The sequence below is a fragment of the Triturus cristatus genome, chromosome 5_2, assembly GCF_964204655.1.
Source record: "Triturus cristatus chromosome 5_2, aTriCri1.1, whole genome shotgun sequence".
NCBI lineage: Eukaryota > Metazoa > Chordata > Amphibia > Caudata > Salamandridae > Triturus > Triturus cristatus.
This window is the reverse complement of record NC_140588.1, coordinates 574,766,463-574,791,678: the sequence shown is the minus strand read 5'-3', so window position 1 is coordinate 574,791,678 and position 25,216 is coordinate 574,766,463. Positions and strand designations below refer to the sequence as shown.

Genomic DNA, 25,216 nt, shown 5'->3' with positions numbered 1-25,216 from the left:
CACATGGTGTGCGGCAGGAAGTCATCTTTGACAGGGCCGCAGGCTTTGTCTCCAAATGGCATCCCGGACCCACTGCAACCCACCTTTTTGCTGAAACGGAAGTCTGGTTCAGGGTAAGAAAAAGCTGAGCTGCACGTACCGAAAGCAGCAGAGCCCAGCGGCGGAGAGGGTGTGGCCAGGGCTGTCTGATTTGCATAGTGACCAGTGGCATCTTGGGAATGTACAGGCTTTGGAGCCTAACGGGTGCTGCAGGGGTCTGCCTGGCCGGAGAAATGCCTGTCTGGCGCTCCCCTCAGGACACACGTGTCTTCCGTTCGAGCATGGAGGGTGAGGGACATGGGTCACCCTCATATACAGGGGTGTGGGCATGGGCAGGATGGGGCGTGGGGGACCCGTCAGGGCATTGCCCGTTTGGAAGCCCGTTCGGAAGGCAAGAGGAGGCGGAGGCGGAGGCGGGAATCTCTGCTCAATTTTTTCCCGAGGCCTGGGGACAAGCCTTTGCACATTTGATCCAGCCGGGCCTGCATCAGCAGATCCTGCTCCGATGGCAAGGGAGAGCCTGCAAGTGTAAATCAAAGAAAGGGGAGAAATCCGCAAGAGGCGGGTTAACAAATTCCAGTGGCAGGCCCATGTTCCCCAGGAAGCAAGTACTTCCTCCTGCTCCCTTCAGTGGGAAAAGACATAGGAGGTGTATTTCTCTAAGCAGGGGCTCTGCGTAGGTGGCACTGCATTGCTTTGGGAAGCATCCATGCTAAGTGCAGAGTAGCAGCAGACCCCACAGCTGAGACGTGAATTGGGACTGTTAAGGAAGGGCACTGGGAGGGTGAGGAGGGCAGAGGAAAATGCTTTAAAAAAGCATCTGCAAGTTCCTACACACCCGCTGAAAACCCATACCAGGGATGGGGCTCGAACCCATGCGGACAACTGTCCATTGGATCTTAAGTCCAACGCCTTAACCACTCGGCCACCCTGGTGAGACCCTAGGCCCTGCCTTACTCAGCTCCCTTTTCATGCTGGCTGCTCCAGCGCAGGCTGTCCAGCAAGAGGTGATTGCAGAGTAAAAAGGCTTTTGCAGGAGGATAAAGGTAATTGCTTATGACAAACACACTGTGTGACACCTAACTTTTCCCCACTCGTACTTTATGGGCAATCTATACAGTGGAGTTAGCTTAGTCACAATAAGGAAGTGAGCAAGGCAGGCTCACAAGAGCATCTCCTCCCTGGTGGTCTAGTGGCTAGGATTCGGCGCTTTCACCGCCGCGGCCCGGGTTCGATTCCCGGTCAGGGAAGATCCCTCTAAGACGTAGACGTGCGTAATTTGTCCACGCAGCTCAGCTTTTTTTAATCGAAGGTCCTTAAAAAGGCACCCCGACCTATAGACGAAAGCAGAGGAAAGGGCCTGGGTCCCCTGTGTCCCAGGTTGCTTTGCTCCCATTGCCCTCAGCCACCTTCATGCGCACGCAGTCCCCCACCCAGTCAGGTGCTCTATGTGGGCGTAAAGTGCAGTACCAGCTCATCAGAAAGGTAAATTGCTGGAAAACCCGGCTGCGATGTATACATCTACTTTGGAGCACTCTTCTCCCTTGCACTCTTGAATCGGTCATTCGCAATGTATTCTTCCAGCAAGCTGAATAACGAGGTAGGTGTGAGAAGGTGTACCAGCTGTCTTTGAGCTATCAGCGGCCACTAGGTGTCCCTCTTGTGATTTCCCGGGGATCCCGATTGTACAGGAATTCGTCGGTTCAGTAGCACGGGGGAGGGGATGGCCTGTGCTTGGAAGTGACAAACAGTCTGGTGGAATCATGAGTGTTTTTTCAAGTTCTGATTCATATTCGCTGTAGAATAAAATATGCTTTCAGCCCCCATGAGCTTTGTCACTAGGAGAGCAGTGTAGGAACTTTTGCTGTATGGCTCTGGGTTCCCTGGTGGTCTAGTGGTTAGGATTCGGCGCTCTCACCGCCGCGGCCCGGGTTCGATTCCCGGTCAGGGAACAGTCCTTCTTCTGCCCTTGAATGCTTTTCCTTCCCGCAGGTCAGGGCTTCTCAAAATGAATTTGCTTTTCTGACAAACAGTTTGCCTAGCATCCCGCAATCTGGCTCCTAATTTGATTTTCGCAAGGTTCCCTTTGAGTTGCTTTCCTCGGCGGGAGGAAAATCTCTTGTGCAAGGCTCTTGAGGAAGTGAGATTCTGTATTCCGAGGTGCGCTTCTTTTCGTAGGCTTCTGACCACATGGTGTGCGGCAGGAAGTCATCTTTGACAGGGCCGCAGGCTTTGTCTCCAAATGGCATCCCGGACCCACTGCAACCCACCTTTTTGCTGAAACGGAAGTCTGGTTCAGGGTAAGAAAAAGCTGAGCTGCACGTACCGAAAGCAGCAGAGCCCAGCGGCGGAGAGGGTGTGGCCAGGGCTGTCTGATTTGCATAGTGACCAGTGGCATCTTGGGAATGTACAGGCTTTGGAGCCTAACGGGTGCTGCAGGGGTCTGCCTGGCCGGAGAAATGCCTGTCTGGCGCTCCCCTCAGGACACACGTGTCTTCCGTTCGAGCATGGAGGGTGAGGGACATGGGTCACCCTCATATACAGGGGTGTGGGCATGGGCAGGATGGGGCGTGGGGGACCCGTCAGGGCATTGCCCGTTTGGAAGCCCGTTCGGAAGGCAAGAGGAGGCGGAGGCGGAGGCGGGAATCTCTGCTCAATTTTTTCCCGAGGCCTGGGGACAAGCCTTTGCACATTTGATCCAGCCGGGCCTGCATCAGCAGATCCTGCTCCGATGGCAAGGGAGAGCCTGCAGGTGTAAATCAAAGAAAGGGGAGAAATCCGCAAGAGGCGGGTTAACAAATTCCAGTGGCAGGCCCATGTTCCCCAGGAAGCAAGTACTTCCTCCTGCTCCCTTCAGTGGGAAAAGACATAGGAGGTGTATTTCTCTAAGCAGGGGCTCTGCGTAGGTGGCACTGCATTGCTTTGGGAAGCATCCATGCTAAGTGCAGAGTAGCAGCAGACCCCACAGCTGAGACGTGAATTGGGACTGTTAAGGAAGGGCACTGGGAGGGTGAGGAGGGCAGAGGAAAATGCTTTAAAAAAGCATCTGCAAGTTCCTACACACCCGCTGAAAACCCATACCAGGGATGGGGCTCGAACCCATGCGGACAACTGTCCATTGGATCTTAAGTCCAACGCCTTAACCACTCGGCCACCCTGGTGAGACCCTAGGCCCTGCCTTACTCAGCTCCCTTTTCATGCTGGCTGCTCCAGCGCAGGCTGTCCAGCAAGAGGTGATTGCAGAGTAAAAAGGCTTTTGCAGGAGGATAAAGGTAATTGCTTATGACAAACACACTGTGTGACACCTAACTTTTCCCCACTCGTACTTTATGGGCAATCTATACAGTGGAGTTAGCTTAGTCACAATAAGGAAGTGAGCAAGGCAGGCTCACAAGAGCATCTCCTCCCTGGTGGTCTAGTGGCTAGGATTCGGCGCTTTCACCGCCGCGGCCCGGGTTCGATTCCCGGTCAGGGAAGATCCCTCTAAGACGTAGACGTGCGTAATTTGTCCACGCAGCTCAGCTTTTTTTAATCGAAGGTCCTTAAAAAGGCACCCCGACCTATAGACGAAAGCAGAGGAAAGGGGCTGGGTCCCCTGTGTCCCAGGTTGCTTTGCTCCCATTGCCCTCAGCCACCTTCATGCGCACGCAGTCCCCCACCCAGTCAGGTGCTCAGTGTGGGCGTAAAGTGCAGTACCAGCTCATCAGAAAGGTAAATTGCTGGAAAACCCGGCTGCGATGTATACATCTACTTTGGAGCACTCTTCTCCCTTGCACTCTTGAATCGGTCATTCGCAATGTATTCTTCCAGCAAGCTGAATAACGAGGTAGGTGTGAGAAGGTGTACCAGCTGTCTTTGAGCTATCAGCGGCCACTAGGTGTCCCTCTTGTGATTTCCCGGGGATCCCGATTGTACAGGAATTCGTCGGTTCAGTAGCACGGGGGAGGGGATGGCCTGTGCTTGGAAGTGACAAACAGTCTGGTGGAATCATGAGTGTTTTTTCAAGTTCTGATTCATATTCGCTGTAGAATAAAATATGCTTTCAGCCCCCATGAGCTTTGTCACTAGGAGAGCAGTGTAGGAACTTTTGCTGTATGGCTGTGGGTTCCCTGGTGGTCTAGTGGTTAGGATTCGGCGCTCTCACCGCCACGGCCCGGGTTCGATTCCCGGTCAGGGAACAGTCCTTCTTCTGCCCTTGAATGCTTTTCCTTCCCGCAGGTCAGGGCTTCTCAAAATGAATTTGCTTTTCTGACAAACAGTTTGCCTAGCATCCCGCAATCTGGCTCCTAATTTGATTTTCGCAAGGTTCCCTTTGAGTTGCTTTCCTCGGCGGGAGGAAAATCTCTTGTGCAAGGCTCTTGAGGAAGTGAGATTCTGTATTCCGAGGTGCGCTTCTTTTCGTAGGCTTCTGACCACATGGTGTGCGGCAGGAAGTCATCTTTGACAGGGCCGCAGGCTTTGTCTCCAAATGGCATCCCGGACCCACTGCAACCCACCTTTTTGCTGAAACGGAAGTCTGGTTCAGGGTAAGAAAAAGCTGAGCTGCACGTACCGAAAGCAGCAGAGCCCAGCGGCGGAGAGGGTGTGGCCAGGGCTGTCTGATTTGCATAGTGACCAGTGGCATCTTGGGAATGTACAGGCTTTGGAGCCTAACGGGTGCTGCAGGGGTCTGCCTGGCCGGAGAAATGCCTGTCTGGCGCTCCCCTCAGGACACACGTGTCTTCCGTTCGAGCATGGAGGGTGAGGGACATGGGTCACCCTCATATACAGGGGTGTGGGCATGGGCAGGATGGGGCGTGGGGGACCCGTCAGGGCATTGCCCGTTTGGAAGCCCGTTCGGAAGGCAAGAGGAGGCGGAGGCGGAGGCGGGAATCTCTGCTCAATTTTTTCCCGAGGCCTGGGGACAAGCCTTTGCACATTTGATCCAGCCGGGCCTGCATCAGCAGATCCTGCTCCGATGGCAAGGGAGAGCCTGCAGGTGTAAATCAAAGAAAGGGGAGAAATCCGCAAGAGGCGGGTTAACAAATTCCAGTGGCAGGCCCATGTTCCCCAGGAAGCAAGTACTTCCTCCTGCTCCCTTCAGTGGGAAAAGACATAGGAGGTGTATTTCTCTAAGCAGGGGCTCTGCGTAGGTGGCACTGCATTGCTTTGGGAAGCATCCATGCTAAGTGCAGAGTAGCAGCAGACCCCACAGCTGAGACGTGAATTGGGACTGTTAAGGAAGGGCACTGGGAGGGTGAGGAGGGCAGAGGAAAATGCTTTAAAAAAGCATCTGCAAGTTCCTACACACCCGCTGAAAACCCATACCAGGGATGGGGCTCGAACCCATGCGGACAACTGTCCATTGGATCTTAAGTCCAACGCCTTAACCACTCGGCCACCCTGGTGAGACCCTAGGCCCTGCCTTACTCAGCTCCCTTTTCATGCTGGCTGCTCCAGCGCAGGCTGTCCAGCAAGAGGTGATTGCAGAGTAAAAAGGCTTTTGCAGGAGGATAAAGGTAATTGCTTATGACAAACACACTGTGTGACACCTAACTTTTCCCCACTCGTACTTTATGGGCAATCTATACAGTGGAGTTAGCTTAGTCACAATAAGGAAGTGAGCAAGGCAGGCTCACAAGAGCATCTCCTCCCTGGTGGTCTAGTGGCTAGGATTCGGCGCTTTCACCGCCGCGGCCCGGGTTCGATTCCCGGTCAGGGAAGATCCCTCTAAGACGTAGACGTGCGTAATTTGTCCACGCAGCTCAGCTTTTTTTAATCGAAGGTCCTTAAAAAGGCACCCCGACCTATAGACGAAAGCAGAGGAAAGGGGCTGGGTCCCCTGTGTCCCAGGTTGCTTTGCTCCCATTGCCCTCAGCCACCTTCATGCGCACGCAGTCCCCCACCCAGTCAGGTGCTCAGTGTGGGCGTAAAGTGCAGTACCAGCTCATCAGAAAGGTAAATTGCTGGAAAACCCGGCTGCGATGTATACATCTACTTTGGAGCACTCTTCTCCCTTGCACTCTTGAATCGGTCATTCGCAATGTATTCTTCCAGCAAGCTGAATAACGAGGTAGGTGTGAGAAGGTGTACCAGCTGTCTTTGAGCTATCAGCGGCCACTAGGTGTCCCTCTTGTGATTTCCCGGGGATCCCGATTGTACAGGAATTCGTCGGTTCAGTAGCACGGGGGAGGGGATGGCCTGTGCTTGGAAGTGACAAACAGTCTGGTGGAATCATGAGTGTTTTTTCAAGTTCTGATTCATATTCGCTGTAGAATAAAATATGCTTTCAGCCCCCATGAGCTTTGTCACTAGGAGAGCAGTGTAGGAACTTTTGCTGTATGGCTGTGGGTTCCCTGGTGGTCTAGTGGTTAGGATTCGGCGCTCTCACCGCCACGGCCCGGGTTCGATTCCCGGTCAGGGAACAGTCCTTCTTCTGCCCTTGAATGCTTTTCCTTCCCGCAGGTCAGGGCTTCTCAAAATGAATTTGCTTTTCTGACAAACAGTTTGCCTAGCATCCCGCAATCTGGCTCCTAATTTGATTTTCGCAAGGTTCCCTTTGAGTTGCTTTCCTCGGCGGGAGGAAAATCTCTTGTGCAAGGCTCTTGAGGAAGTGAGATTCTGTATTCCGAGGTGCGCTTCTTTTCGTAGGCTTCTGACCACATGGTGTGCGGCAGGAAGTCATCTTTGACAGGGCCGCAGGCTTTGTCTCCAAATGGCATCCCGGACCCACTGCAACCCACCTTTTTGCTGAAACGGAAGTCTGGTTCAGGGTAAGAAAAAGCTGAGCTGCACGTACCGAAAGCAGCAGAGCCCAGCGGCGGAGAGGGTGTGGCCAGGGCTGTCTGATTTGCATAGTGACCAGTGGCATCTTGGGAATGTACAGGCTTTGGAGCCTAACGGGTGCTGCAGGGGTCTGCCTGGCCGGAGAAATGCCTGTCTGGCGCTCCCCTCAGGACACACGTGTCTTCCGTTCGAGCATGGAGGGTGAGGGACATGGGTCACCCTCATATACAGGGGTGTGGGCATGGGCAGGATGGGGCGTGGGGGACCCGTCAGGGCATTGCCCGTTTGGAAGCCCGTTCGGAAGGCAAGAGGAGGCGGAGGCGGAGGCGGAGGCGGGAATCTCTGCTCAATTTTTTCCCGAGGCCTGGGGACAAGCCTTTGCACATTTGATCCTGCCGGGCCTGCATCAGCAGATCCTGCTCCGATGGCAAGGGAGAGCCTGCAGGTGTAAATCAAAGAAAGGGGAGAAATCCGCAAGAGGCGGGTTAACAAATTCCAGTGGCAGGCCCATGTTCCCCAGGAAGCAAGTACTTCCTCCTGCTCCCTTCAGTGGGAAAAGACATAGGAGGTGTATTTCTCTAAGCAGGGGCTCTGCGTAGGTGGCACTGCATTGCTTTGGGAAGCATCCATGCTAAGTGCAGAGTAGCAGCAGACCCCACAGCTGAGACGTGAATTGGGACTGTTAAGGAAGGGCACTGGGAGGGTGAGGAAGGCAGAGGAAAATGCTTTAAAAAAGCATCTGCAAGTTCCTACACACCCGCTGAAAACCCATACCAGGGATGGGGCTCGAACCCATGCGGACAACTGTCCATTGGATCTTAAGTCCAACGCCTTAACCACTCGGCCACCCTGGTGAGACCCTAGGCCCTGCCTTACTCAGCTCCCTTTTCATGCTGGCTGCTCCAGCGCAGGCTGTCCAGCAAGAGGTGATTGCAGAGTAAAAAGGCTTTTGCAGGAGGATAAAGGTAATTGCTTATGACAAACACACTGTGTGACACCTAACTTTTCCCCACTCGTACTTTATGGGCAATCTATACAGTGGAGTTAGCTTAGTCACAATAAGGAAGTGAGCAAGGCAGGCTCACAAGAGCATCTCCTCCCTGGTGGTCTAGTGGCTAGGATTCGGTGCTTTCACCGCCGCGGCCCGGGTTCGATTCCCGGTCAGGGAAGATCCCTCTAAGACGTAGACGTGCGTAATTTGTCCACGCAGCTAAGCTTTTTTTAATCGAAGGTCCTTAAAAAGGCACCCCGACCTATAGACGAAAGCAGAGGAAAGGGGCTGGGTCCCCTGTGTCCCAGGTTGCTTTGCTCCCATTGCCCTCAGCCACCTTCATGCGCACGCAGTCCCCCACCCAGTCAGGTGCTCTATGTGGGCGTAAAGTGCAGTACCAGCTCATCAGAAAGGTAAATTGCTGGAAAACCCGGCTGCGATGTATACATCTACTTTGGAGCACTCTTCTCCCTTGCACTCTTGAATCGGTCATTCGCAATGTATTCTTCCAGCAAGCTGAATAACGAGGTAGGTGTGAGAAGGTGTACCAGCTGTCTTTGAGCTATCAGCGGCCACTAGGTGTCCCTCTTGTGATTTCCCGGGGATCCCGATTGTACAGGAATTCGTCGGTTCAGTAGCACGGGGGAGGGGATGGCCTGTGCTGGGAAGTGACAAACAGTCTGGTGGAATCATGAGTGTTTTTTCAAGTTCTGATTCATATTCGCTGTAGAATAAAATATGCTTTCAGCCCCCATGAGCTTTGTCACTAGGAGAGCAGTGTAGGAACTTTTGCTGTATGGCTCTGGGTTCCCTGGTGGTCTAGTGGTTAGGATTCGGCGCTCTCACCGCGGTGGCCCGGGTTCGATTCCCGGTCAGGAAACAGTCCTTCTTCTGCCCTTGAATGCTTTTCCTTCCCGCAGGTCAGGGCTTCTCAAAATGAATTTGCTTTTCTGACAAACAGTTTGCCTAGCATCCCGCAATCTGGCTCCTAATTTGATTTTCGCAAGGTTCCCTTTGAGTTGCTTTCCTCGGCGGGAGGAAAATCTCTTGTGCAAGGCTCTTGAGGAAGTGAGATTCTGTATTCCGAGGTGCGCTTCTTTTCGTAGGCTTCTGACCACATGGTGTGCGGCAGGAAGTCATCTTTGACAGGGCCGCAGGCTTTGTCTCCAAATGGCATCCCGGACCCACTGCAACCCACCTTTTTGCTGAAACGGAAGTCTGGTTCAGGGTAAGAAAAAGCTGAGCTGCACGTACCGAAAGCAGCAGAGCCCAGCGGCGGAGAGGGTGTGGCCAGGGCTGTCTGATTTGCATAGTGACCAGTGGCATCTTGGGAATGTACAGGCTTTGGAGCCTAACGGGTGCTGCAGGGGTCTGCCTGGCCGGAGAAATGCCTGTCTGGCGCTCCCCTCAGGACACACGTGTCTTCCGTTCGAGCATGGAGGGTGAGGGACATGGGTCACCCTCATATACAGGGGTGTGGGCATGGGCAGGATGGGGCGTGGGGGACCCGTCAGGGCATTGCCCGTTTGGAAGCCCGTTCGGAAGGCAAGAGGAGGCGGAGGCGGAGGCGGGAATCTCTGCTCAATTTTTTCCCGAGGCCTGGGGACAAGCCTTTGCACATTTGATCCAGCCGGGCCTGCATCAGCAGATCCTGCTCCGATGGCAAGGGAGAGCCTGCAGGTGTAAATCAAAGAAAGGGGAGAAATCCGCAAGAGGCGGGTTAACAAATTCCAGTGGCAGGCCCATGTTCCCCAGGAAGCAAGTACTTCCTCCTGCTCCCTTCAGTGGGAAAAGACATAGGAGGTGTATTTCTCTAAGCAGGGGCTCTGCGTAGGTGGCACTGCATTGCTTTGGGAAGCATCCATGCTAAGTGCAGAGTAGCAGCAGACCCCACAGCTGAGACGTGAATTGGGACTGTTAAGGAAGGGCACTGGGAGGGTGAGGAGGGCAGAGGAAAATGCTTTAAAAAAGCATCTGCAAGTTCCTACACACCCGCTGAAAACCCATACCAGGGATGGGGCTCGAACCCATGCGGACAACTGTCCATTGGATCTTAAGTCCAACGCCTTAACCACTCGGCCACCCTGGTGAGACCCTAGGCCCTGCCTTACTCAGCTCCCTTTTCATGCTGGCTGCTCCAGCGCAGGCTGTCCAGCAAGAGGTGATTGCAGAGTAAAAAGGCTTTTGCAGGAGGATAAAGGTAATTGCTTATGACAAACACACTGTGTGACACCTAACTTTTCCCCACTCGTACTTTATGGGCAATCTATACAGTGGAGTTAGCTTAGTCACAATAAGGAAGTGAGCAAGGCAGGCTCACAAGAGCATCTCCTCCCTGGTGGTCTAGTGGCTAGGATTCGGCGCTTTCACCGCCGCGGCCCGGGTTCGATTCCCGGTCAGGGAAGATCCCTCTAAGACGTAGACGTGCGTAATTTGTCCACGCAGCTCAGCTTTTTTTAATCGAAGGTCCTTAAAAAGGCACCCCGACCTATAGACGAAAGCAGAGGAAAGGGGCTGGGTCCCCTGTGTCCCAGGTTGCTTTGCTCCCATTGCCCTCAGCCACCTTCATGCGCACGCAGTCCCCCACCCAGTCAGGTGCTCTATGTGGGCGTAAAGTGCAGTACCAGCTCATCAGAAAGGTAAATTGCTGGAAAACCCGGCTGCGATGTATACATCTACTTTGGAGCACTCTTCTCCCTTGCACTCTTGAATCGGTCATTCGCAATGTATTCTTCCAGCAAGCTGAATAACGAGGTAGGTGTGAGAAGGTGTACCAGCTGTCTTTGAGCTATCAGCGGCCACTAGGTGTCCCTCTTGTGATTTCCCGGGGATCCCGATTGTACAGGAATTCGTCGGTTCAGTAGCACGGGGGAGGGGATGGCCTGTGCTTGGAAGTGACAAACAGTCTGGTGGAATCATGAGTGTTTTTTCAAGTTCTGATTCATATTCGCTGTAGAATAAAATATGCTTTCAGCCCCCATGAGCTTTGTCACTAGGAGAGCAGTGTAGGAACTTTTGCTGTATGGCTCTGGGTTCCCTGGTGGTCTAGTGGTTAGGATTCGGCGCTCTCACCGCTGCGGCCCGGGTTCGATTCCCGGTCAGGGAACAGTCCTTCTTCTGCCCTTGAATGCTTTTCCTTCCCGCAGGTCAGGGCTTCTCAAAATGAATTTGCTTTTCTGACAAACAGTTTGCCTAGCATCCCGCAATCTGGCTCCTAATTTGATTTTCGCAAGGTTCCCTTTGAGTTGCTTTCCTCGGCGGGAGGAAAATCTCTTGTGCAAGGCTCTTGAGGAAGTGAGATTCTGTATTCCGAGGTGCGCTTCTTTTCGTAGGCTTCTGACCACATGGTGTGCGGCAGGAAGTCATCTTTGACAGGGCCGCAGGCTTTGTCTCCAAATGGCATCCCGGACCCACTGCAACCCACCTTTTTGCTGAAACGGAAGTCTGGTTCAGGGTAAGAAAAAGCTGAGCTGCACGTACCGAAAGCAGCAGAGCCCAGCGGCGGAGAGGGTGTGGCCAGGGCTGTCTGATTTGCATAGTGACCAGTGGCATCTTGGGAATGTACAGGCTTTGGAGCCTAACGGGTGCTGCAGGGGTCTGCCTGGCCGGAGAAATGCCTGTCTGGCGCTCCCCTCAGGACACACGTGTCTTCCGTTCGAGCATGGAGGGTGAGGGACATGGGTCACCCTCATATACAGGGGTGTGGGCATGGGCAGGATGGGGCGTGGGGGACCCGTCAGGGCATTGCCCGTTTGGAAGCCCGTTCGGAAGGCAAGAGGAGGCGGAGGCGGAGGCGGGAATCTCTGCTCAATTTTTTCCCGAGGCCTGGGGACAAGCCTTTGCACATTTGATCCAGCCGGGCCTGCATCAGCAGATCCTGCTCCGATGGCAAGGGAGAGCCTGCAGGTGTAAATCAAAGAAAGGGGAGAAATCCGCAAGAGGCGGGTTAACAAATTCCAGTGGCAGGCCCATGTTCCCCAGGAAGCAAGTACTTCCTCCTGCTCCCTTCAGTGGGAAAAGACATAGGAGGTGTATTTCTCTAAGCAGGGGCTCTGCGTAGGTGGCACTGCATTGCTTTGGGAAGCATCCATGCTAAGTGCAGAGTAGCAGCAGACCCCACAGCTGAGACGTGAATTGGGACTGTTAAGGAAGGGCACTGGGAGGGTGAGGAGGGCAGAGGAAAATGCTTTAAAAAAGCATCTGCAAGTTCCTACACACCCGCTGAAAACCAATTCCAGGGATGGGGCTCGAACCCATGCGGACAACTGTCCATTGGATCTTAAGTCCAACGCCTTAACCACTCGGCCACCCTGGTGAGACCCTAGGCCCTGCCTTACTCAGCTCCCTTTTCATGCTGGCTGCTCCAGCGCAGGCTGTCCAGCAAGAGGTGATTGCAGAGTAAAAAGGCTTTTGCAGGAGGATAAAGGTAATTGCTTATGACAAACACACTGTGTGACACCTAACTTTTCCCCACTCGTACTTTATGGGCAATCTATACAGTGGAGTTAGCTTAGTCACAATAAGGAAGTGAGCAAGGCAGGCTCACAAGAGCATCTCCTCCCTGGTGGTCTAGTGGCTAGGATTCGGCGCTTTCACCGCCGCGGCCCGGGTTCGATTCCCGGTCAGGGAAGATCCCTCTAAGACGTAGACGTGCGTAATTTGTCCACGCAGCTCAGCTTTTTTTAATCGAAGGTCCTTAAAAAGGCACCCCGACCTATAGACGAAAGCAGAGGAAAGGGGCTGGGTCCCCTGTGTCCCAGGTTGCTTTGCTCCCATTGCCCTCAGCCACCTTCATGCGCACGCAGTCCCCCACCCAGTCAGGTGCTCTATGTGGGCGTAAAGTGCAGTACCAGCTCATCAGAAAGGTAAATTGCTGGAAAACCCGGCTGCGATGTATACATCTACTTTGGAGCACTCTTCTCCCTTGCACTCTTGAATCGGTCATTCGCAATGTATTCTTCCAGCAAGCTGAATAACGAGGTAGGTGTGAGAAGGTGTACCAGCTGTCTTTGAGCTATCAGCGGCCACTAGGTGTCCCTCTTGTGATTTCCCGGGGATCCCGATTGTACAGGAATTCGTCGGTTCAGTAGCACGGGGGAGGGGATGGCCTGTGCTTGGAAGTGACAAACAGTCTGGTGGAATCATGAGTGTTTTTTCAAGTTCTGATTCATATTCGCTGTAGAATAAAATATGCTTTCAGCCCCCATGAGCTTTGTCACTAGGAGAGCAGTGTAGGAACTTTTGCTGTATGGCTCTGGGTTCCCTGGTGGTCTAGTGGTTAGGATTCGGCGCTCTCACCGCCGCGGCCCGGGTTCGATTCCCGGTCAGGGAACAGTCCTTCTTCTGCCCTTGAATGCTTTTCCTTCCCGCAGGTCAGGGCTTCTCAAAATGAATTTGCTTTTCTGACAAACAGTTTGCCTAGCATCCCGCAATCTGGCTCCTAATTTGATTTTCGCAAGGTTCCCTTTGAGTTGCTTTCCTCGGCGGGAGGAAAATCTCTTGTGCAAGGCTCTTGAGGAAGTGAGATTCTGTATTCCGAGGTGCGCTTCTTTTCGTAGGCTTCTGACCACATGGTGTGCGGCAGGAAGTCATCTTTGACAGGGCCGCAGGCTTTGTCTCCAAATGGCATCCCGGACCCACTGCAACCCACCTTTTTGCTGAAACGGAAGTCTGGTTCAGGGTAAGAAAAAGCTGAGCTGCACGTACCGAAAGCAGCAGAGCCCAGCGGCGGAGAGGGTGTGGCCAGGGCTGTCTGATTTGCATAGTGACCAGTGGCATCTTGGGAATGTACAGGCTTTGGAGCCTAACGGGTGCTGCAGGGGTCTGCCTGGCCGGAGAAATGCCTGTCTGGCGCTCCCTTCAGGACACACGTGTCTTCCGTTCGAGCATGGAGGGTGAGGGACATGGGTCACCCTCATATACAGGGGTGTGGGCATGGGCAGGATGGGGCGTGGGGGACCCGTCAGGGCATTGCCCGTTTGGAAGCCCGTTCGGAAGGCAAGAGGAGGCGGAGGCGGAGGCGGGAATCTCTGCTCAATTTTTTCCCGAGGCCTGGGGACAAGCCTTTGCACATTTGATCCAGCCGGGCCTGCATCAGCAGATCCTGCTCCGATGGCAAGGGAGAGCCTGCAGGTGTAAATCAAAGAAAGGGGAGAAATCCGCAAGAGGCGGGTTAACAAATTCCAGTGGCAGGCCCATGTTCCCCAGGAAGCAAGTACTTCCTCCTGCTCCCTTCAGTGGGAAAAGACATAGGAGGTGTATTTCTCTAAGCAGGGGCTCTGCGTAGGTGGCACTGCATTGCTTTGGGAAGCACCCATGCTAAGTGCAGAGTAGCAGCAGACCCCACAGCTGAGACGTGAATTGGGACTGTTAAGGAAGGGCACTGGGAGGGTGAGGAAGGCAGAGGAAAATGCTTTAAAAAAGCATCTGCAAGTTCCTACACACCCGCTGAAAACCCATACCAGGGATGGGGCTCGAACCCATGCGGACAACTGTCCATTGGATCTTAAGTCCAACGCCTTAACCACTCGGCCACCCTGGTGAGACCCTAGGCCCTGCCTTACTCAGCTCCCTTTTCATGCTGGCTGCTCCAGCGCAGGCTGTCCAGCAAGAGGTGATTGCAGAGTAAAAAGGCTTTTGCAGGAGGATAAAGGTAATTGCTTATGACAAACACACTGTGTGACACCTAACTTTTCCCCACTCGTACTTTATGGGCAATCTATACAGTGGAGTTAGCTTAGTCACAATAAGGAAGTGAGCAAGGCAGGCTCACAAGAGCATCTCCTCCCTGGTGGTCTAGTGGCTAGGATTCGGCACTTTCACCGCCGCGGCCCGGGTTCGATTCCCGGTCAGGGAAGATCCCTCTAAGACGTAGACGTGCGTAATTTGTCCACGCAGCTCAGCTTTTTTTAATCGAAGGTCCTTAAAAAGGCACCCCGACCTATAGACGAAAGCAGAGGAAAGGGGCTGGGTCCCCTGTGTCCCAGGTTGCTTTGCTCCCATTGCCCTCAGCCACCTTCATGCGCACGCAGTCCCCCACCCAGTCAGGTGCTCTATGTGGGCGTAAAGTGCAGTACCAGCTCATCAGAAAGGTAAATTGCTGGAAAACCCGGCTGCGATGTATACATCTACTTTGGAGCACTCTTCTCCCTTGCACTCTTGAATCGGTCATTCGCAATGTATTCTTCCAGCAAGCTGAATAACGAGGTAGGTGTGAGAAGGTGTACCAGCTGTCTTTGAGCTATCAGCGGCCACTAGGTGTCCCTCTTGTGATTTCCCGGGGATCCCGATTGTACAGGAATTCGTCGGTTCAGTAGCACGGGGGAGGGGATGGCCTGTGCTTGGAAGTGACAAACAGTCTGGTGGAATCATGAGTGTTTTTTCAAGTTCTGATTCATATTCGCTGTAGAATAAAATATGCTTTCAGCCCCCATGAGCTTTGTCACTAGGAGAGCAGTGTAGGAACTTTTGCTGTATGGCTCTGGGTTCCCTGGTGGTCTAGTGGTTAGGATTCGGCGCTCTCACCGCCGCGGCCCGGGTTTGATTCCCGGTCAGGGAACAGTCCTTCTTCTGCCCTTGAATGCTTTTCCTTCCCGCAGGTCAGGGCTTCTCAAAATGAATTTGCTTTTCTGACAAACAGTTTGCCTAGCATCCCGCAATCTGGCTCCTAATTTGATTTTCGCAAGGTTCCCTTTGAGTTGGTTTCCTCGGCGGGAGGAAAATCTCTTGTGCAAGGCTCTTGAGGAAGTGAGATTCTGTATTCCGAGGTGCGCTTCTTTTCGTAGGCTTCTGACCACATGGTGTGCGGCAGGAAGTCATCTTTGACAGGGCCGCAGGCTTTGTCTCCAAATGGCATCCCGGACCCACTGCAACCCACCTTTTTGCTGAAACGGAAGTCTGGTTCAGGGTAAGAAAAAGCTGAGCTGCACGTACCGAAAGCAGCAGAGCCCAGCGGCGGAGAGGGTGTGGCCAGGGCTGTCTGATTTGCATAGTGACCAGTGGCATCTTGGGAATGTACAGGCTTTGGAGCCTAACGGGTGCTGCAGGGGTCTGCCTGGCCGGAGAAATGCCTGTCTGGCGCTCCCCTCAGGACACACGTGTCTTCCGTTCGAGCATGGAGGGTGAGGGACATGGGTCACCCTCATATACAGGGGTGTGGGCATGGGCAGGATGGGGCGTGGGGGACCCGTCAGGGCATTGCCCGTTTGGAAGCCCGTTCGGAAGGCAAGAGGAGGCGGAGGCGGAGGCGGAGGCGGGAATCTCTGCTCAATTTTTTCCCGAGGCCTGGGGACAAGCCTTTGCACATTTGATCCTGCCGGGCCTGCATCAGCAGATCCTGCTCCGATGGCAAGGGAGAGCCTGCAGGTGTAAATCAAAGAAAGGGGAGAAATCCGCAAGAGGCGGGTTAACAAATTCCAGTGGCAGGCCCATGTTCCCCAGGAAGCAAGTACTTCCTCCTGCTCCCTTCAGTGGGAAAAGACATAGGAGGTGTATTTCTCTAAGCAGGGGCTCTGCGTAGGTGGCACTGCATTGCTTTGGGAAGCATCCATGCTAAGTGCAGAGTAGCAGCAGACCCCACAGCTGAGACGTGAATTGGGACTGTTAAGGAAGGGCACTGGGAGGGTGAGGAAGGCAGAGGAAAATGCTTTAAAAAAGCATCTGCAAGTTCCTACACACCCGCTGAAAACCCATACCAGGGATGGGGCTCGAACCCATGCGGACAACTGTCCATTGGATCTTAAGTCCAACGCCTTAACCACTCGGCCACCCTGGTGAGACCCTAGGCCCTGCCTTACTCAGCTCCCTTTTCATGCTGGCTGCTCCAGCGCAGGCTGTCCAGCAAGAGGTGATTGCAGAGTAAAAAGGCTTTTGCAGGAGGATAAAGGTAATTGCTTATGACAAACACACTGTGTGACACCTAACTTTTCCCCACTCGTACTTTATGGGCAATCTATACAGTGGAGTTAGCTTAGTCACAATAAGGAAGTGAGCAAGGCAGGCTCACAAGAGCATCTCCTCCCTGGTGGTCTAGTGGCTAGGATTCGGCGCTTTCACCGCCGCGGCCCGGGTTCGATTCCCGGTCAGGGAAGATCCCTCTAAGACGTAGACGTGCGTAATTTGTCCACGCAGCTAAGCTTTTTTTAATCGAAGGTCCTTAAAAAGGCACCCCGACCTATAGACGAAAGCAGAGGAAAGGGGCTGGGTCCCCTGTGTCCCAGGTTGCTTTGCTCCCATTGCCCTCAGCCACCTTCATGCGCACGCAGTCCCCCACCCAGTCAGGTGCTCTATGTGGGCGTAAAGTGCAGTACCAGCTCATCAGAAAGGTAAATTGCTGGAAAACCCGGCTGCGATGTATACATCTACTTTGGAGCACTCTTCTCCCTTGCACTCTTGAATCGGTCATTCGCAATGTATTCTTCCAGCAAGCTGAATAACGAGGTAGGTGTGAGAAGGTGTACCAGCTGTCTTTGAGCTATCAGCGGCCACTAGGTGTCCCTCTTGTGATTTCCCGGGGATCCCGATTGTACAGGAATTCGTCGGTTCAGTAGCACGGGGGAGGGGATGGCCTGTGCTGGGAAGTGACAAACAGTCTGGTGGAATCATGAGTGTTTTTTCAAGTTCTGATTCATATTCGCTGTAGAATAAAATATGCTTTCAGCCCCCATGAGCTTTGTCACTAGGAGAGCAGTGTAGGAACTTTTGCTGTATGGCTCTGGGTTCCCTGGTGGTCTAGTGGTTAGGATTCGGCGCTCTCACCGCCGTGGCCCGGGTTCGATTCCCGGTCAGGAAACAGTCCTTCTTCTGCCCTTGAATGCTTTTCCTTCCCGCAGGTCAGGGCTTCTCAAAATGAATTTGCTTTTCTGACAAACAGTTTGCCTAGCATCCCGCAATCTGGCTCCTAATTTGATTTTCGCAAGGTTCCCTTTGAGTTGCTTTCCTCGGCGGGAGGAAAATCTCTTGTGCAAGGCTCTTGAGGAAGTGAGATTCTGTATTCCGAGGTGCGCTTCTTTTCGTAGGCTTCTGACCACATGGTGTGCGGCAGGAAGTCATCTTTGACAGGGCCGCAGGCTTTGTCTCCAAATGGCATCCCGGACCCACTGCAACCCACCTTTTTGCTGAAACGGAAGTCTGGTTCAGGGTAAGAAAAAGCTGAGCTGCACGTACCGAAAGCAGCAGAGCCCAGCGGCGGAGAGGGTGTGGCCAGGGCTGTCTGATTTGCATAGTGACCAGTGGCATCTTGGGAATGTACAGGCTTTGGAGCCTAACGGGTGCTGCAGGGGTCTGCCTGGCCGGAGAAATGCCTGTCTGGCGCTCCCCTCAGGACACACGTGTCTTCCGTTCGAGCATGGAGGGTGAGGGACATGGGTCACCCTCATATACAGGGGTGTGGGCATGGGCAGGATGGGGCGTGGGGGACCCGTCAGGGCATTGCCCGTTTGGAAGCCCGTTCGGAAGGCAAGAGGAGGCGGAGGCGGGAATCTCTGCTCAATTTTTTCCCGAGGCCTGGGGACAAGCCTTTGCACATTTGATCCAGCCGGGCCTGCATCAGCAGATCCTGCTCCGATGGCAAGGGAGAGCCTGCAAGTGTAAATCAAAGAAAGGGGAGAAATCCGCAAGAGGCGGGTTAACAAATTCCAGTGGCAGGCCCATGTTCCCCAGGAAGCAAGTACTTCCTCCTGCTCCCTTCAGTGGGAAAAGACATAGGAGGTGTATTTCTCTAAGCAGGGGCTCTGCGTAGGTGGCACTGCATTGCTTTGGGAAGCATCCATGCTAAGTGCAGAGTAGCAGCAGACCCCACAGCTGAGACGTGAATTGGGACTGTTAAGGAAGGGCACTGGGAGGGTGAGGAGGGCAGAGGAAAATGCTTTAAAAAAGCATCTGCAAGTTCCTACACACCCGCTGAAAACCCATACCAGGGATGGGGCTCGAACCCATGCGGACAACTGTCCATTGGATCTTAAGTCCAACGCCTTAACCACTCGGCCACCCTGGTGAGACCCTAGGCCCTGCCTTACTCAGCTCCCTTTTCATGCTGGCTGCTCCAGCGCAGGCTGTCCAGCAAGAGGTGATTGCAGAGTAAAAAGGCTTTTGCAGGAGGATAAAGGTAATTGCTTATGACAAACACACTGTGTGACACCTAACTTTTCCCCACTCGTACTTTATGGGCAATCTATACAGTGGAGTTAGCTTAGTCACAATAAGGAAGTGAGCAAGGCAGGCTCACAAGAGCATCTCCTCCCTGGTGGTCTAGTGGCTAGGATTCGGCGCTTTCACCGCCGCGGCCCGGGTTCGATTCCCGGTCAGGGAAGATCCCTCTAAGACGTAGACGTGCGTAATTTGTCCACGCAGCTCAGCTTTTTTTAATCGAAGGTCCTTAAAAAGGCACCCCGACCTATAGACGAAAGCAGAGGAAAGGGGCTGGGTCCCCTGTGTCCCAGGTTGCTTTGCTCCCATTGCCCTCAGCCACCTTCATGCGCACGCAGTCCCCCACCCAGTCAGGTGCTCTATGTGGGCGTAAAGTGCAGTACCAGCTCATCAGAAAGGTAAATTGCTGGAAAACCCGGCTGCGATGTATACATCTACTTTGGAGCACTCTTCTCCCTTGCACTCTTGAATCGGTCATTCGCAATGTATTCTTCCAGCAAGCTGAATAACGAGGTAGGTGTGAGAAGGTGTACCAGCTGTCTTTGAGCTATCAGCGGCCACTAGGTGTCCCTCTTGTGATTTCCCGGGGATCCCGATTGTACAGGAATTCGTCGGTTCAGTAGCACGGGGGAGGGGATGGCCTGTGCTTGGAAGTGACAAACAGTCTGGTGGAATCATGAGTGTTTTTTCAAGTTCTGATTCATATTCGCTGTAGAATAAAATATGCTTTCAGCCCCCATGAGCTTTGTCACTAGGAGAGCAGTGTAGGAACTTTTGCTGTATGGCTGTGGGTTCCCTGGTGGTCTAGTGGTTAGGATTCGGCGCTCTCACCGCCACGGCCCGGGTTCGATTCCCGGTCAGGGAACAGTCCTTCTTCTGCCCTTGAATGCTTTTCCTTCCCGCAGGTCAGGGCTTCTCAAAATGAATTTGCTTTTCTGACAAACAGTTTGCCTAGCATCCCGCAATCTGGCTCCTAATTTGATTTTCGCAAGGTTCCCTTTGAGTTGCTTTCCTCGGCGGGAGGAAAATCTCTTGTGCAAGGCTCTTGAGGAAGTGAGATTCTGTATTCCGAGGTGCGCTTCTTTTCGTAGGCTTCTGACCACATGGTGTGCGGCAGGAAGTCATCTTTGACAGGGCCGCAGGCTTTGTCTCCAAATGGCATCCCGGACCCACTGCAACCCACCTTTTTGCTGAAACGGAAGTCTGGTTCAGGGTAAGAAAAAGCTGAGCTGCACGTACCGAAAGCAGCAGAGCCCAGCGGCGGAGAGGGTGTGGCCAGGGCTGTCTGATTTGCATAGTGACCAGTGGCATCTTGGGAATGTACAGGCTTTGGAGCCTAACGGGTGCTGCAGGGGTCTGCCTGGCCGGAGAAATGCCTGTCTGGCGCTCCCCTCAGGACACACGTGTCTTCCGTTCGAGCATGGAGGGTGAGGGACATGGGTCACCCTCATATACAGGGGTGTGGGCATGGGCAGGATGGGGCGTGGGGGACCCGTCAGGGCATTGCCCGTTTGGAAGCCCGTTCGGAAGGCAAGAGGAGGCGGAGGCGGAGGCGGGAATCTCTGCTCAATTTTTTCCCGAGGCCTGGGGACAAGCCTTTGCACATTTGATCCAGCCGGGCCTGCATCAGCAGATCCTGCTCCGATGGCAAGGGAGAGCCTGCAGGTGTAAATCAAAGAAAGGGGAGAAATCCGCAAGAGGCGGGTTAACAAATTCCAGTGGCAGGCCCATGTTCCCCAGGAAGCAAGTACTTCCTCCTGCTCCCTTCAGTGGGAAAAGACATAGGAGGTGTATTTCTCTAAGCAGGGGCTCTGCGTAGGTGGCACTGCATTGCTTTGGGAAGCATCCATGCTAAGTGCAGAGTAGCAGCAGACCCCACAGCTGAGACGTGAATTGGGACTGTTAAGGAAGGGCACTGGGAGGGTGAGGAAGGCAGAGGAAAATGCTTTAAAAAAGCATCTGCAAGTTCCTACACACCCGCTGAAAACCCATACCAGGGATGGGGCTCGAACCCATGCGGACAACTGTCCATTGGATCTTAAGTCCAACGCCTTAACCACTCGGCCACCCTGGTGAGACCCTAGGCCCTGCCTTACTCAGCTCCCTTTTCATGCTGGCTGCTCCAGCGCAGGCTGTCCAGCAAGAGGTGATTGCAGAGTAAAAAGGCTTTTGCAGGAGGATAAAGGTAATTGCTTATGACAAACACACTGTGTGACACCTAACTTTTCCCCACTCGTACTTTATGGGCAATCTATACAGTGGAGTTAGCTTAGTCACAATAAGGAAGTGAGCAAGGCAGGCTCACAAGAGCATCTCCTCCCTGGTGGTCTAGTGGCTAGGATTCGGCGCTTTCACCGCCGCGGCCCGGGTTCGATTCCCGGTCAGGGAAGATCCCTCTAAGACGTAGACGTGCGTAATTTGTCCACGCAGCTAAGCTTTTTTTAATCGAAGGTCCTTAAAAAGGCACCCCGACCTATAGACGAAAGCAGAGGAAAGGGGCTGGGTCCCCTGTGTCCCAGGTTGCTTTGCTCCCATTGCCCTCAGCCACCTTCATGCGCACGCAGTCCCCCACCCAGTCAGGTGCTCTATGTGGGCGTAAAGTGCAGTACCAGCTCATCAGAAAGGTAAATTGCTGGAAAACCCGGCTGCGATGTATACATCTACTTTGGAGCACTCTTCTCCCTTGCACTCTTGAATCGGTCATTCGCAATGTATTCTTCCAGCAAGCTGAATAACGAGGTAGGTGTGAGAAGGTGTACCAGCTGTCTTTGAGCTATCAGCGGCCACTAGGTGTCCCTCTTGTGATTTCCCGGGGATCCCGATTGTACAGGAATTCGTCGGTTCAGTAGCACGGGGGAGGGGATGGCCTGTGCTGGGAAGTGACAAACAGTCTGGTGGAATCATGAGTGTTTTTTCAAGTTCTGATTCATATTCGCTGTAGAATAAAATATGCTTTCAGCCCCCATGAGCTTTGTCACTAGGAGAGCAGTGTAGGAACTTTTGCTGTATGGCTCTGGGTTCCCTGGTGGTCTAGTGGTTAGGATTCGGCGCTCTCACCGCGGTGGCCCGGGTTCGATTCCCGGTCAGGAAACAGTCCTTCTTCTGCCCTTGAATGCTTTTCCTTCCCGCAGGTCAGGGCTTCTCAAAATGAATTTGCTTTTCTGACAAACAGTTTGCCTAGCATCCCGCAATCTGGCTCCTAATTTGATTTTCGCAAGGTTCCCTTTGAGTTGCTTTCCTCGGCGGGAGGAAAATCTCTTGTGCAAGGCTCTTGAGGAAGTGAGATTCTGTATTCCGAGGTGCGCTTCTTTTCGTAGGCTTCTGACCACATGGTGTGCGGCAGGAAGTCATCTTTGACAGGGCCGCAGGCTTTGTCTCCAAATGGCATCCCGGACCCACTGCAACCCACCTTTTTGCTGAAACGGAAGTCTGGTTCAGGGTAAGAAAAAGCTGAGCTGCACGTACCGAAAGCAGCAGAGCCCAGCGGCGGAGAGGGTGTGGCCAGGGCTGTCTGATTTGCATAGTGACCAGTGGCATCTTGGGAATGTACAGGCTTTGGAGCCTAACGGGTGCTGCAGGGGTCTGCCTGGCCGGAGAAATGCCTGTCTGGCGCTCCCCTCAGGACACACGTGTCTTCCGTTCGAGCATGGAGGGTGAGGGACATGGGTCACCCTCATATACAGGGGTGTGGGCATGGGCAGGATGGGGCGTGGGGGACCCGTCAGGGCATTGCCCGTTTGGAAGCCCGTTCGGAAGGCAAGAGGAGGCGGAGGCGGAGGCGGGAATCTCTGCTCAATTTTTTCCCGAGGCCTGGGGACAAGCCTTTGCACATTTGATCCAGCCGGGCCTGCATCAGCAGATCCTGCTCCGATGGCAAGGGAGAGCCTGCAGGTGTAAATCAAAGAAAGGGGAGAAATCCGCAAGAGGCGGGTTAACAAATTCCAGTGGCAGGCCCATGTTCCCCAGGAAGCAAGTACTTCCTCCTGCTCCCTTCAGTGGGAAAAGACATAGGAGGTGTATTTCTCTAAGCAGGGGCTCTGCGTAGGTGGCACTGCATTGCTTTGGGAAGCATCCATGCTAAGTGCAGAGTAGCAGCAGACCCCACAGCTGAGACGTGAATTGGGACTGTTAAGGAAGGGCACTGGGAGGGTGAGGAGGGCAGAGGAAAATGCTTTAAAAAAGCATCTGCAAGTTCCTACACACCCGCTGAAAACCCATACCAGGGATGGGGCTCGAACCCATGCGGACAACTGTCCATTGGATCTTAAGTCCAACGCCTTAACCACTCGGCCACCCTGGTGAGACCCTAGGCCCTGCCTTACTCAGCTCCCTTTTCATGCTGGCTGCTCCAGCGCAGGCTGTCCAGCAAGAGGTGATTGCAGAGTAAAAAGGCTTTTGCAGGAGGATAAAGGTAATTGCTTATGACAAACACACTGTGTGACACCTAACTTTTCCCCACTCGTACTTTATGGGCAATCTATACAGTGGAGTTAGCTTAGTCACAATAAGGAAGTGAGCAAGGCAGGCTCACAAGAGCATCTCCTCCCTGGTGGTCTAGTGGCTAGGATTCGGCGCTTTCACCGCCGCGGCCCGGGTTCGATTCCCGGTCAGGGAAGATCCCTCTAAGACGTAGACGTGCGTAATTTGTCCACGCAGCTCAGCTTTTTTTAATCGAAGGTCCTTAAAAAGGCACCCCGACCTATAGACGAAAGCAGAGGAAAGGGGCTGGGTCCCCTGTGTCCCAGGTTGCTTTGCTCCCATTGCCCTCAGCCACCTTCATGCGCACGCAGTCCCCCACCCAGTCAGGTGCTCTATGTGGGCGTAAAGTGCAGTACCAGCTCATCAGAAAGGTAAATTGCTGGAAAACCCGGCTGCGATGTATACATCTACTTTGGAGCACTCTTCTCCCTTGCACTCTTGAATCGGTCATTCGCAATGTATTCTTCCAGCAAGCTGAATAACGAGGTAGGTGTGAGAAGGTGTACCAGCTGTCTTTGAGCTATCAGCGGCCACTAGGTGTCCCTCTTGTGATTTCCCGGGGATCCCGATTGTACAGGAATTCGTCGGTTCAGTAGCACGGGGGAGGGGATGGCCTGTGCTTGGAAGTGACAAACAGTCTGGTGGAATCATGAGTGTTTTTTCAAGTTCTGATTCATATTCGCTGTAGAATAAAATATGCTTTCAGCCCCCATGAGCTTTGTCACTAGGAGAGCAGTGTAGGAACTTTTGCTGTATGGCTCTGGGTTCCCTGGTGGTCTAGTGGTTAGGATTCGGCGCTCTCACCGCTGCGGCCCGGGTTCGATTCCCGGTCAGGGAACAGTCCTTCTTCTGCCCTTGAATGCTTTTCCTTCCCGCAGGTCAGGGCTTCTCAAAATGAATTTGCTTTTCTGACAAACAGTTTGCCTAGCATCCCGCAATCTGGCTCCTAATTTGATTTTCGCAAGGTTCCCTTTGAGTTGCTTTCCTCGGCGGGAGGAAAATCTCTTGTGCAAGGCTCTTGAGGAAGTGAGATTCTGTATTCCGAGGTGCGCTTCTTTTCGTAGGCTTCTGACCACATGGTGTGCGGCAGGAAGTCATCTTTGACAGGGCCGCAGGCTTTGTCTCCAAATGGCATCCCGGACCCACTGCAACCCACCTTTTTGCTGAAACGGAAGTCTGGTTCAGGGTAAGAAAAAGCTGAGCTGCACGTACCGAAAGCAGCAGAGCCCAGCGGCGGAGAGGGTGTGGCCAGGGCTGTCTGATTTGCATAGTGACCAGTGGCATCTTGGGAATGTACAGGCTTTGGAGCCTAACGGGTGCTGCAGGGGTCTGCCTGGCCGGAGAAATGCCTGTCTGGCGCTCCCCTCAGGACACACGTGTCTTCCGTTCGAGCATGGAGGGTGAGGGACATGGGTCACCCTCATATACAGGGGTGTGGGCATGGGCAGGATGGGGCGTGGGGGACCCGTCAGGGCATTGCCCGTTTGGAAGCCCGTTCGGAAGGCAAGAGGAGGCGGAGGCGGAGGCGGGAATCTCTGCTCAATTTTTTCCCGAGGCCTGGGGACAAGCCTTTGCACATTTGATCCAGCCGGGCCTGCATCAGCAGATCCTGCTCCGATGGCAAGGGAGAGCCTGCAGGTGTAAATCAAAGAAAGGGGAGAAATCCGCAAGAGGCGGGTTAACAAATTCCAGTGGCAGGCCCATGTTCCCCAGGAAGCAAGTACTTCCTCCTGCTCCCTTCAGTGGGAAAAGACATAGGAGGTGTATTTCTCTAAGCAGGGGCTCTGCGTAGGTGGC

At 53.6% G+C, this 25,216-nt stretch overlaps 12 non-coding genes across 12 annotated transcripts; all 12 read left to right on the top strand.

Moving 5' to 3' along the window:
- Window positions 1-1,217: 1,217 nt before the first annotated feature.
- TRNAE-UUC (transfer RNA glutamic acid (anticodon UUC)) lies at window positions 1,218-1,289 on the top strand. Its single transcript has one exon. It is a non-coding gene; the product is annotated as a tRNA-Glu (tRNA).
- Window positions 1,290-1,919: 630 nt separating this feature from the next.
- Window positions 1,920-1,991, top strand: TRNAE-CUC (transfer RNA glutamic acid (anticodon CUC)). The gene has a single exon. It is a non-coding gene; the product is annotated as a tRNA-Glu (tRNA).
- Window positions 1,992-3,443: 1,452 nt separating this feature from the next.
- Window positions 3,444-3,515, top strand: TRNAE-UUC (transfer RNA glutamic acid (anticodon UUC)). The gene has a single exon. It is a non-coding gene; the product is annotated as a tRNA-Glu (tRNA).
- A 2,154-nt stretch (window positions 3,516-5,669) lies between these two features.
- On the top strand, window positions 5,670-5,741 carry TRNAE-UUC (transfer RNA glutamic acid (anticodon UUC)). Its single transcript has one exon. It is a non-coding gene; the product is annotated as a tRNA-Glu (tRNA).
- Window positions 5,742-10,127: 4,386 nt separating this feature from the next.
- Window positions 10,128-10,199, top strand: TRNAE-UUC (transfer RNA glutamic acid (anticodon UUC)). Its single transcript has one exon. It is a non-coding gene; the product is annotated as a tRNA-Glu (tRNA).
- Window positions 10,200-12,353: 2,154 nt separating this feature from the next.
- TRNAE-UUC (transfer RNA glutamic acid (anticodon UUC)) lies at window positions 12,354-12,425 on the top strand. The gene has a single exon. It is a non-coding gene; the product is annotated as a tRNA-Glu (tRNA).
- Window positions 12,426-13,055: 630 nt separating this feature from the next.
- On the top strand, window positions 13,056-13,127 carry TRNAE-CUC (transfer RNA glutamic acid (anticodon CUC)). Its single transcript has one exon. It is a non-coding gene; the product is annotated as a tRNA-Glu (tRNA).
- A 3,684-nt stretch (window positions 13,128-16,811) lies between these two features.
- Window positions 16,812-16,883, top strand: TRNAE-UUC (transfer RNA glutamic acid (anticodon UUC)). Its single transcript has one exon. It is a non-coding gene; the product is annotated as a tRNA-Glu (tRNA).
- A 630-nt stretch (window positions 16,884-17,513) lies between these two features.
- Window positions 17,514-17,585, top strand: TRNAE-CUC (transfer RNA glutamic acid (anticodon CUC)). The gene has a single exon. It is a non-coding gene; the product is annotated as a tRNA-Glu (tRNA).
- A 1,446-nt stretch (window positions 17,586-19,031) lies between these two features.
- On the top strand, window positions 19,032-19,103 carry TRNAE-UUC (transfer RNA glutamic acid (anticodon UUC)). The gene has a single exon. It is a non-coding gene; the product is annotated as a tRNA-Glu (tRNA).
- Window positions 19,104-21,257: 2,154 nt separating this feature from the next.
- On the top strand, window positions 21,258-21,329 carry TRNAE-UUC (transfer RNA glutamic acid (anticodon UUC)). Its single transcript has one exon. It is a non-coding gene; the product is annotated as a tRNA-Glu (tRNA).
- A 2,154-nt stretch (window positions 21,330-23,483) lies between these two features.
- TRNAE-UUC (transfer RNA glutamic acid (anticodon UUC)) lies at window positions 23,484-23,555 on the top strand. Its single transcript has one exon. It is a non-coding gene; the product is annotated as a tRNA-Glu (tRNA).
- Window positions 23,556-25,216: the final 1,661 nt, after the last annotated feature.